The sequence below is a fragment of the Lathamus discolor genome, chromosome 15, assembly GCF_037157495.1.
Source record: "Lathamus discolor isolate bLatDis1 chromosome 15, bLatDis1.hap1, whole genome shotgun sequence".
Lineage (NCBI taxonomy): Eukaryota > Metazoa > Chordata > Aves > Psittaciformes > Psittacidae > Lathamus > Lathamus discolor.
In genome coordinates, this window is record NC_088898.1 from 3,089,702 (window position 1) to 3,101,099 (window position 11,398).

Sequence of the window (11,398 nt, forward strand, 5' to 3'; positions counted from 1 at the left end):
GGAGGGGCCGTGTTAGGGCATTGTCGCCCCTTGCGTGTCGCGGGGTGGTCGAGGAGGTGCCGGTGGTCCCTGGGGGCCGGGGTGGTCGGAGCAGGCGGGATGCTCCTCCGTACTCCTTCTTTTGGGTTCGTTCTGCCGTACTTAAAGCAGAAGAAACGCTGTGTCACGGGGCTGTGCGGCTTGTCTGAGAGGGTCAGCAAAAAGCTGCGAAGCTTTAAAAGAAAATGGAGTGAAGCTTAAAGGTTGAAAATTCCCAAACTTTTATATCTTACAAAGAGCCTATAATAGCATGAGCAAATGGGAACCTGCCTAAAATTTCCGTGCTGTTAATGTAATGGTAATGCGGTGGAAGAAAAGAGAGAAATGCCCCTTTTCAAAGCTAGAGAAGTCATGTTGTACATCAAGGAAGTCAATAAAATTAATCCAGTGTTTTCTGGATAAAATACATCTGACCTCTGTTTTAGCTCTTCCTCCAGCTCACTGACCTGTTAAAATGAATGCCCTAATGTATCACTCAAGAAAAGAACTTGTTGCAACGGCTCAAGAAAGGATGCACTTTAGAGCAAGGCAGACATGTGCTGTGATTTGTTCAAAGCCTATCACATATCTAATCTGCTTTCAGTATATATCTATATCTATGTGTATAAATGCCTGAAATTAAAAATCTTGTTGAATAAAAATAAAGTGAAATGTTATTTGTTCTGAACATAAAATGCTAATTGTGGGGGGCTTTCTCCTGTAGAACAACACAAGTAAGTAGCACATCAGCTTCTTTCCTAAAGGGAACTTCCTCCAAGTATTTCACCGAGTAAAGCACCTGCCTTCTCAAGTTAGTTAATGCTCAGAACATGGCATCAGTAGAATAGATGGTGTTGCTGAGAGGAGCAGGCCCACGTTTCATTCCAACAGGAACCACAGCTCTTGCGTCAGAAGCAAGTCAGATGTCTCCTGAACAGTACCCAATTAGCAGGTAGACTAAAAATGAAGCTGGGGTCCCATTGTCCAGGCCAAATCTACACGTCTGCAGTGTCCCGTTAATTATTTCAAAATGAGCATTCTCCATCAGTGCATTACTGAGATGAAAGTGTGCAAACAAAAATGGGGTGAGTGGGCAAAGCTATTGTGCAATGTCTGCTTTTGCTTCCAGGAGCAATCGCCAATGCTTGCCAATGGGAGGGAGCAAAACCAGCCATGGGGAAGAAAACCAAGCCCCAACCTCCTTGGTTGTGCCAGCCTTGCAGGAAAAAAACCCCATTGTGTTCAGACTGGAGAAGCTGCAGAGCCAAGTGTGGTACTAGCCCCTGCCAGTGAATAGGAAAGTCCTGGCATGAAATATGAAGGAATCAGCTTATGTTAGCGGTTGGGAAGTGAGGGGTGCTGTAATTTACAAGCTCTCACTGAGGACACTTTGCAGATGGAGAACTCTGTGACATGTGCTGACATTGCTCAAAGTTGCTGTGCCACTGGGGTTTGGGGGGAAGGTGCCTGATAATCAAAATCTGGAAAAAGAAATGGATGTGCCTGTTTTCCTGAGTGCCCTTTCATTTGTGTTGATTCTCAGAAAGCTGTGTTGCTCTGTCCCACACTGGCCAGGGGTTCCTGGGGGTACATTACTGATCTGGTGTAGTTCCAGGGGTCACTTTTTTGGCTTAGGCTACATCGGACAATGTCCTCTGTGTGGATTCATTGCTGCTGCATCCTGCAGGCTCAGGTGCCTCTTTTGAACTGGAGCACAATACACTGGTAGCATTTGTTCCAGGAGACCATGAAAGACCTTTTTAAGATAAGCACAGAGAGAACCTGCACTCTTCACACTCTTCTCCTTTTTCTTTCAACACTTGAGTAACTAAAATCCCATTTTCTTGTGTACCGGTTAGGCTGGGAAGCTGCCTGAGAGAAAAGAATATCCTGCTGCCAGATGCTCTTTTTTTATTCTAACACAGTTGTTTTTCCCTTCATTTGATAAAGTTAAAATAAACAGTCTCTGGGGTGAATTACAGGCGTCAAAATTGGATTGGCATACAAACTGTAGAGCAGTTGGTGGTTGGGAGTCTGGGGAAAAAGAAACAGCAGGTTTTAGCTAGAGGGGACAACAGCTTTATTTCCCTCTTGGTCCTTGACAACTAAGCAGATGTCCTACAATTATTGTTTTACTTTCTAGTAATATAGTCTCTTTTCCTATGCTCCCAGGTATGAGACTGGCTTTTTTGCAGATGTGCAGGTACATCTCTTCCTTAGTTCAAAGCCGTCTCAGTGCATCACTAGCTCCATCTATTGCTGGTTAATGGCCAGCTGAGATTCAGACAAATGCTTGTTTCTACCTCTCAGCTTTATAGGATACCTACTTCCAGTGCCATTTATGTAAATACAACCGGTGGTCTTAAGAATAAGATCTTTTATGAATATCTTACACGGGCTTTTTCACACCCATTGTATTGCAGAGTGCTTCTGGGTTGATGCCCTTCACTGAATACACAGTGGTCCTGTTGATGTTTTCTACAGTCCTTCAGAGTCCTCCAGTACAGGTGCCATCAGGACCACTAAACCCTGACAACTGCCCTGCGTCCCTCTGAACAGATGATGGGGTAATTGGTGGCATCACAAGGCATAACCACTGTCATTGGGTACCCACTGTCACTGGATTGGAAGAGACGTAATGTCTCTTGGTAAGTCTAAAAGTATTTAGGAGAAAAAACACTGAGGAAAAGAGTGTCAAGTTAAAGTAGTTTTTAAGGTTCTGAACTAATACATGAAAGAGTGATTGCACGGTCTCCTGACAGACAGCAAATGGTCTGTTCAGCAGTTTCTGTATCCTCTGTGAGCATCTAGGGCTACTTTCAGAACTTACCTTAGCCTGGTTACAATGAACTGTGCTGGAACTTGAAGATGCAAAGTTCTTTATTTTTTTTAAAGCAGTCCTGAAGTCTGTTTCTAGCTTTAACAAAGCTGCAATCCAGGTTTACCATCCTACAAGACATCTGACAGAGAAGCTGAATAGCACTCCAGACTCATTTCTAAAAACTTACTTGGGATACAAGGAATGTTGGTGTTTTTCACAGCAGGTGGGCATTCAAGCTGAGGCCTATGTCTTTCCAGTTTGTGTATGTAATGTATAAACTCTCAGGTATTTTGGTGTCTGCATTTATACCCTGCCTGTCTTCCCAGTTTGTATTCAGTGTTTTCTTTGTGCATGAGTGCCAAATGACATTTTAAATTCTTGGACCTTATTTAAAGAGACGTTGGGTAACTTGGAATGTTTAACAAAATCTTTAGTACAGTTTTACTCTACAAAGCTTGCATCTGCTCTTGCAGCATGAAAGACAACCATGCTGTTTCTTCAGGGTAACAAGTGTAAATCACTTTTTGCTCTCCAGAATAAGGGGGTTGCAAAAAGTGAAGTCATTGTGGATGAGGCTTTTGATCCTGTAGATACAGGATTGGCTTTGTGTAAGAGGTTAGAGTGATGGGCAGAAGGTTTGCATTGTTCCAGCACTCTCTGATGGAACAACTTGGCACCTCTTTGTTGAAGGCTTTCAAAGGACAGCCAGACAGCCACAGTCAGCCCAACAGCTGCATGAGACTCTGAGATGGTCTCAGGTGCTCTGTAGTACATCAGTGAAGCCTGCAGCACTGCTAGGTAAAAGTCAGCAAGGATCCCAGTAGAGCACTAGCGGGAGTGTGGTGCCCAGTAGCTTGTGGTTATGGGACTGGTGCCTACAACTGCTCAAAATGAAAGGCGACAAATCACCACAGGCACATGCATGTGAAATGACAGGCAATTAGAGAAGCCCAAGAACTGCTTTTGCATGCCACATTTGTATCTCTGCTGCTTGAAGTCCAGATAAATGAACGGCTGACTGCCCTTACATTCAGTGTCTGTCTGCAGAGAATATACTGGTCCCTGCACCATCCAACCCTGTGTGGGAGTAGTTTTCATTAGAGCTGGCCAGAGGCAATGCAAATTGTCCAGAAGCTGAAAGCCCATACTGCAGTTGTGCCTGGGCCCGGGTTGTGGCTGTGTCTTGTGTATACTCCAATAAATACTCACTAGTTCCCAAACTAGCCAACAACTCCTGTAATGTCCCAAGGTGAACTTGTGTTAGGAGTGGAGCCAGGCAGAAAGATAATCACTGAACTGGAGAATAAACGCACCATGTGTCTCTCCTGTTCAAAACCACTCTAATTTCAAACATCTTGCCTCAACGACGATCTGTTAGTGAGCTGCAGGCCAAGAATCTGTCAGAAGAATTTAAATACAATTCTGACAAGATCAGAACTAGATAGACTAAAACTTCACCAACCTGTGGATAAAACAAAGCTAATTGAGTAAGTGCTTGCCTGGGTCAGGACAGAAGGTGATCCCTCAGGGATCTTCTTTGTTGTGCAACTGTAGCTTCCGAAAGCAGGGGATTTATCTGAGGTGTTGAAACTCTATAATGAAATAGAGTTGAGCCCGAGAGGGTGTCTTCATTACTTTGAAGTCTGAAAGAAGAGGTTAAACTGGGAACAGACAAGCGGTGCAGTCAAAGGGGCCATGCACTGAAATGTGAAGCAAGTTCCCAAGAGTTTCTGAAAGAGCCATTTTCTGAATGGGAAAAAGTTGCTGGCGGAGGTGTACACATAAGAAATAGACTGTCTCTCTCCAAGGAAGGGGGAAAATGAAGTACCCAGGGAGCTCTTTGCATACTTTCAGCTGAATGTTGTGGGGCTAGAAACTCAAGAATGCCTAATGCTGATCTTACACTGTTTTCTAGTGTTATGATACTCAAATCATTATGCTACTGTCTATCACTTGTCAATACTGTTTAGGAGACATGCCTGAATTTCTGGTATTCTGTTGACAATTGCGAAAGTCCTTCTGTTAGTAGTGCTGGAATCAAGTTTTCAGCTTTATTTAGGTTCTGGCAGAACGAGCTGGCAAACCTACACGAGTTGGAAGAGAAGGAAGAGAGTTTCAGGTATGAAGAGGTCTCTGTGCTGCTCTCTGAGATGCTGCTGCATGTCATTAAAAGGGATGTGAAGCGGGGAGTCCATCTGGACTGTCAATATGCATCTGAGTTGACTGAACACGACTGCAGAGGTACGGCCATTTTTAAGACAGGCTAAACTTCAAAAAGTAGGTGTTGGTTATCTGTAAGTTACCTGCAGAACACTAGAAAATCCAAATGATCATCTGGATTGCACCCAAAAGGGATGGAAAGAGGCAAGTGTGTGACAGCTGATTCTGAGCAGAGACTTGTCCTTGAGGAAGTAATTACATGTCCTGTTAATCTTCAGTTCTTTCAGTGCTTTCTTACCAAGTACTACGCCTTCGTTCCTTCTTGGAGCCTTTAAGCTATAAAGGCCATAATTACTTTTCCTACCACTCACTGTTGCTTTGTGTAAAGAGGCATAAGGTAGGTCTGCTTTGCTGGGCACCAGTGTGTATTGCAGGGAGGTGCTGTGACTCTATGGCCAGCCTACGAGCCCACTGTGTCCCTGCAGGCAGCTGATGCTCCTTGGCATGCTACCTGTGTGGAGGCACAGGTCTCCCAGCACTGGTTATTGGATGCACATATTGATGTTGCGCAGTGTGGGAGAGAGCAGAAATGAGGGGAAATCTCCATGCACAGATGCCGGTCCTTGTCTGACCAAAATGCTGCTCCAAAACTGTGGAGGCACCCAGGGCTCAGACAGACATCACACACTTCCTCTTTCTGGACATCTGTATTACTGTAAGTTGAGGTGGAACTGCTTACACAGGTTGTTTGTAGACCCTCCCTCCTGTCTTGTGACGGACGTGATTGAATCCAGTAAAGAGACGGTTTTTCTATTGCCAGGTTCCTGCAGCGAAAACTTGGGCCATCTGCTTAATGGTCTGTTGCGTTTCTGGTCGCATGGTGCTGCAGTACTGGCTGGAGCTCTGCTGTTGTGCAACAGTCACGTATGGAAAGCTTTACCCTTTAATGTACAAAATGGGAAAGACAGATGCAATCTGGGCCTAATATTATTCTTGTATTTTTTCCTCTCATCTTTCAGGAGCTCTCTTGCTGCTGCCTTTCCTCACTTGGAGTACCAGAGCCCCTTTTTCACTTGATAAAGCAGACACAGACTCACTGTCCCTAGAAGCAAGCTACCTGCCTCAGGGCTGTTACGCAGGATGTCTAGAGGATATAAACTACCTCTCTGTGATGTTTGTAAATCTGAGCCCTTGCATATTGATTAGCCCCATTGCTTCAAAATGCATCCCACAGGAATAACAGTTTGCAAACTTTTTGCTAGCTGTGATTACAGGTTAAAGTAGATGCACAGTGGGTGTCTGGTTAACCCGCAAAACCCCATTAGTAGAAAACTATGGGAAAAGGGTATGAGAGAGATTTAGTGTTGCAAAGATCAGAACCGAATTTTCTGTCTTGCTGGTAAGAGGATGGGAGATTTAGGAGTAGTAAGTAGCTTGAGGGGAAAAAAAAATGAATAATAAAGGCAGGTCCTATTTTTTTCTATTGAAAGTTTCTAGGCTACACAGATTTGTTATAAATGATGGCACTAAATAACCAGCCATGCCCAAGCTCCCCTGAAAGGCTTTCTAATATCAGCAGCTGATACCCTACTGTGCAGGGACACAATTGGGTCTGTTCCTCCAGACAATACACCTGTCATTGGGAAACATAAAGCTGGCAATTAGCAGGGGAGGCTCTGTGTTGAGCTTTCATCCCAGACAATAAGAAGGGCCTGGAAGAGTGAGATTAAGGTTGGCATGTCCACAAGAGATTGTTGAAACAAACCTCACTGACACTTGGGGGTATTTAAGAAACAAAAACAACAAAATAAAAGCCTGGTTAAATCTAACTCTACAAACAAGTCTGAAAAGCAAAATAGCACTGGAATAGGATCATTTGCCTTAGAAATGTGAGCCTGGGGTTATGGAGGGAAGACTTTCTTCTCATCTGAGATGTCTTGTAGTTGTCAGTGGAGTATCATAGGAAATTAACACCAAGCAGGGTTCTGTGCACTGAAACTGCAGTGGGAGTTCTGCATTGCTTAGCCAGCACTAGGACTGAGCACCAGCATCCATGCAATAGAGATTTTTACTCAACTAATGCAAGTTCTAAGCCCTGGACAGTACTCCATACTTGGCACTCTACTGAAAGTCTCCCAAATTACTGACCATACAAAGGCCCTGGAAGCAATACAGCAACACAAGTTGTCTCAGCTGCTTTTTGGGACCAGTTCTGAAACTGGAAGGGAAGCAGCTGACCATATCAGCCATTGTAGAGAGAGATATTAGAATAACCTAATTTGGTCAGCAAGGCTCAAGCTTCTCTTCTGCTGATGCAGTTCTTCCAGCAGACTGGCATCAGGAAAGCCACAGAGGAAAGTTAGGAAAATCTTTTCCTTGCTATTAGTTCCATCTCCCCAGGTATATAACTTAAGATTGACATATGCCACAAAGTAGTGTCTGCAGTGGATCTTCAGTGGTCGATCCCAAACTGTGCTTTCAGCAGTGCACAGAACAGGGAGAAGAGATGCAGATATTCGCTGCAGAGCTCTTGTACAGCTTCCTATTTGCAAGCATTTGAGGTGTGACTCGTGCTGAAGGCAGGCCACACTGCTGCAGACAGGGGCATGGTGGGGTGAGGACTGCAGGGTGAATTGTGTGTTTTGCTGTGTGAAGAGGTGAGCCAATACAAACAGGCTCTTGAGACCTACATGCTTGGGTCACCCTGTCCCCTTGGGGAGGTATTGCTCTTCCTGCCTGTGAACTTGTGCCCTCTCCGCTCAGATTCCTGGGGAACATATCCCTGATGTACTAGACTCTTGATGTGAAGCCTGTAGGATCAGAAAGTTTGGTCAGCCCTGATGTGACAGACTTGAAAGGAGAGAGGGAGAAGAAATAGAGAGAACTAGACAAATCATGGCATTGCCAAACATGAAGGTGTCTGGCCACAACAGCAAATCAGTGCAGACCTTCAGTGTGCAGAATAAGGACGCCTGTTTGGAAACCTGAAGAATTAGCTTGAACACGTGTCCTCGATGTGAATGTGAAATTGCATCCACAATCCAAAGTCCAAAGAGCAAATTGTTCACTTGATGGCTGCTACTAGCTAGCTTAGGCAGTCCATGGTTGCTGTGTAGCTACACAACAGTCTTCTGGGTAACAGGTGCATGGAGGCTGGTTAGGTGGTGATATGGTGGCTTTGTCCAGAGGAGGTGGAAGCATTGTCTCAGATTTTTCCAGGCATTGCTGCTTCTGATACCTTGATCCATGTGAGAGTGGTAACATGTGTTAACAGCTTGCCTAGAGTGACAGACATGGCATGTCCTGGACTGACATCTCCCTGTCAGCTGGAACAGCGGGAAGTTGTGCCACAACCAGATCACTGCAATGCAGTGTTAATTGCTTCCTGAACACCAATTAATCTTCTTTTGGGAGAGCTGACCCAGAGGTCCTGCAGGAGCAGAAGCCAGCAGCATTTCAGCCAGCTGGAGTTCATGGGACAGCAAGTTCACACTTCTCTTCACACATGTGAATCTCAGGAGTGTGGGAAGGAAAAGGAGAGGAGGTTTAGCACTGGAGTGTCTGTTCCAGGCATGTGTTAAATACGCAGGCTGAGAACACACTCAGAAGTCCATCAGTCCTGTTCCTTTTTCAGTGGTAGACTGTCCATTCCCAGCCTTAAGTCTGCCGCAGACTTCAATTTGTGGAAGTTACAAACTGCCCGTTTGCAGTGCCCTTTAGGCAGGGGGTATGGCATTTGGTGAAAGGTTTTGCTGGTGGAACTGGAAAGCAGAAGTGTTTTGGCCCTATAGAAGTGAGTGGAAGTTTTAGTTTCTGCATGTGAGAGACATTTGGCCTCTGTCTGCACCCCTCAAGGAAGTGCCTGAATTAGAGGCAGCAGAAAGCTCCCGTTCTTACTTGTGCACTCGCAAACAGCCCAACTGCTCCTTTTAAAGTACCCAACATTAGCCAAGAGAGAAGCAGCAACTGCTTCACTGTTCTTTCTGAATAATAAGTAGTTGAACAGTCAAAGATGGAATTATTAGGATGAAGACTCTGTGCTTTCATTTATTTCAAACACTACATGGAATCACCCCTTGCAGAAAAATCCATATGCAGATAAACAAGGGTACCCCGAAGCTCTGAACTGCAGTAGCCTTCTAAGCCCTGTCTCAGCAGAGAACCCAGTCTAATTCAAACAAAGTTTGGGTAACACTAAACTCCATGAGGAGGAGCTGGGTCAGAGAAAGGGTCAGTTTCGTGCAGTAGAAAGTGGGAAGAAACAAATGTTGGAGTGAAATACCATCTACAGCTGGGCTAGGGAATGTTATTTTGAAGGATAACTCTGCAAGGGACAGGCTTGCAACACGACCCAGTGATCTCTGACACACACAGTGCTTTGTTCCATTTTTCAATGCATCTTGCTTAGACACATGGCTTTCTACTCCACTTGGCAAACACTTGATTTATAAAGTTTAACATGTTGCTCGCCCATGTGCTGGGAAGCTCTTCCAAGGGTTGTGTGAAAGATGTGCCTCGAGGGTGGCAGATCAGGGTTTACTAACTGGTAAGCATAACACTTCTTAAAATGCACCTGAGCTGATTTTTTAAATTGACTGCATGTAAACAGAATTGCAACCAGTTTTAAAATAAGCTAACCCAGAGTGACAGCATCTCCCATACTGCACAGCACAATTTGCCCTTTCCTCAGCTGCTTATTAAAGAGATTTACAGGCACTAAAAGTATATTGGGATTTTACCATCTAACTGTCCCAAGGTCATATGTCTGCTTGGTAAGGTCTTCTTGCACTGGATGGACACCTCTTAACTCTAAGAACTCTGTTATTTCCGATTAATTTTGATATGGATAGATGGATGGAGGCTGACTTCAGGAACTGGAGTTGCCTTAAGGAGACAGCTGACTGGCTAGAATATTTGCTTTGTGGGAATTAGTGTCAATACAATGATGGATTACATGCACTGGTGGCAACGACTGCTGCCATGGCAAGGAACAAACATATGGCAGTGCCCATGTGTGCATGTGGCTGCAGGAAATCCTCTGGAAAGCTGAGAAGTCCAAAAGGAAGCATCCAGCAGGCCAGGATCTGAACCCCACACCCTGGGCTTGATCAGCAGCCTGGGATCCTGAGCTCTCTGGGGGCCTTTAGGTTGATTTTAGGTGAAAGCACAATGAGGTGCCAATTATTAGCTTCCACTTGCTGGCTGTGACCTTTCCTTTGAAACACCAATGAAATGGTCTTACCAGAGTCTCTAGAGCTGCCCTTGATCCCAGCCAAAGCACTGAGTCTTACTTGAGTGTCCAGTGTGTAATTATGGAAGTTAGTTCAAATTTAAATCCAAAGAACTTGTGTAGGTGAGGTTACATACAGGCAGCATACAGTGAGCACAGGAAACTTCACCTCTCTGCATGTGCACAGAGGATAGTTTATTTGTGTGGCTATAGAAAAGAGGACTGATGCTGGAGGCTGTGGGCTGGATTCCATTTCTAATGCTACTAGGAAACTGTATTTATTGCTGTTACAAAAAGTGCTTTGTTCTAAGACATGGGCATAAATAACAGTTCACTATGAGCTGGGGAACTCTTATTAAGCCTAATCCAGCCATGAGTTTGAAAAACACTTTGCACTTTTCCTCTGAAGATCTTTGGTGTAAACTAGAGCTCTGCCTCACCCTCTTTGTTCCTTCCATCACAAAGGGAAAGTAGGATCCAGTTTTGGCCAATCCACAGTGAGCAGCAGAGCCCTCTCCCTCCGAGCCTTTGGCGCTCTGTGCCGCACTGTCCGGGAGTGCCAGGCTGTTTCCCAACTGGCAGCAGTGACTAAGCAGCCCGGTGCAGCTGCCTCCAAGGGCCATTCTTCTGTGAGAGATTTATTGCAGCGAGCAGAGGCGCTGGGATGTTGTAATTGCCTTCATTCCCGGACGAAGACCCTCAAGAACAAAAGCCAGTTGCCTGTGAATCCATGGTGTGATTCAAGCATTCACTTAGAGGGGAGGAGTGGGAACTGTGTGCCTGTTGCTGAGGCAAAAGTGAGTGGGCATAAACTGAAAGAGCAGCTCTGTCCTGTGAGGCGGGGAGCATTGCTGGCCCATGGAGGTGGCCTGAGCCCTCCAGCCTTCATGTTCTCTCCAGGACTGACACGGGCCCAGGCTCAAGGAAATGCCAAAACACTGAAGGTGCTGGGCAAGAGAATTACACTGGAGACGTGCTGGAGGTGCCCTGCAGAGCTGCTGCTGGTCTGACTCTGCCTCTTTCTCAATGAGCTCTGCTCATTGTATCAGCCTGGTCTTCTGTTTACCCTCCTAGACATCTCCTCTAGAGCTGGCCTTCTTCACCTGTACTCCTGAGCACTCTGGTGTTAGGCTCTTGCTGCTGTGAGGATCCCTGGAAACTCCCCCACT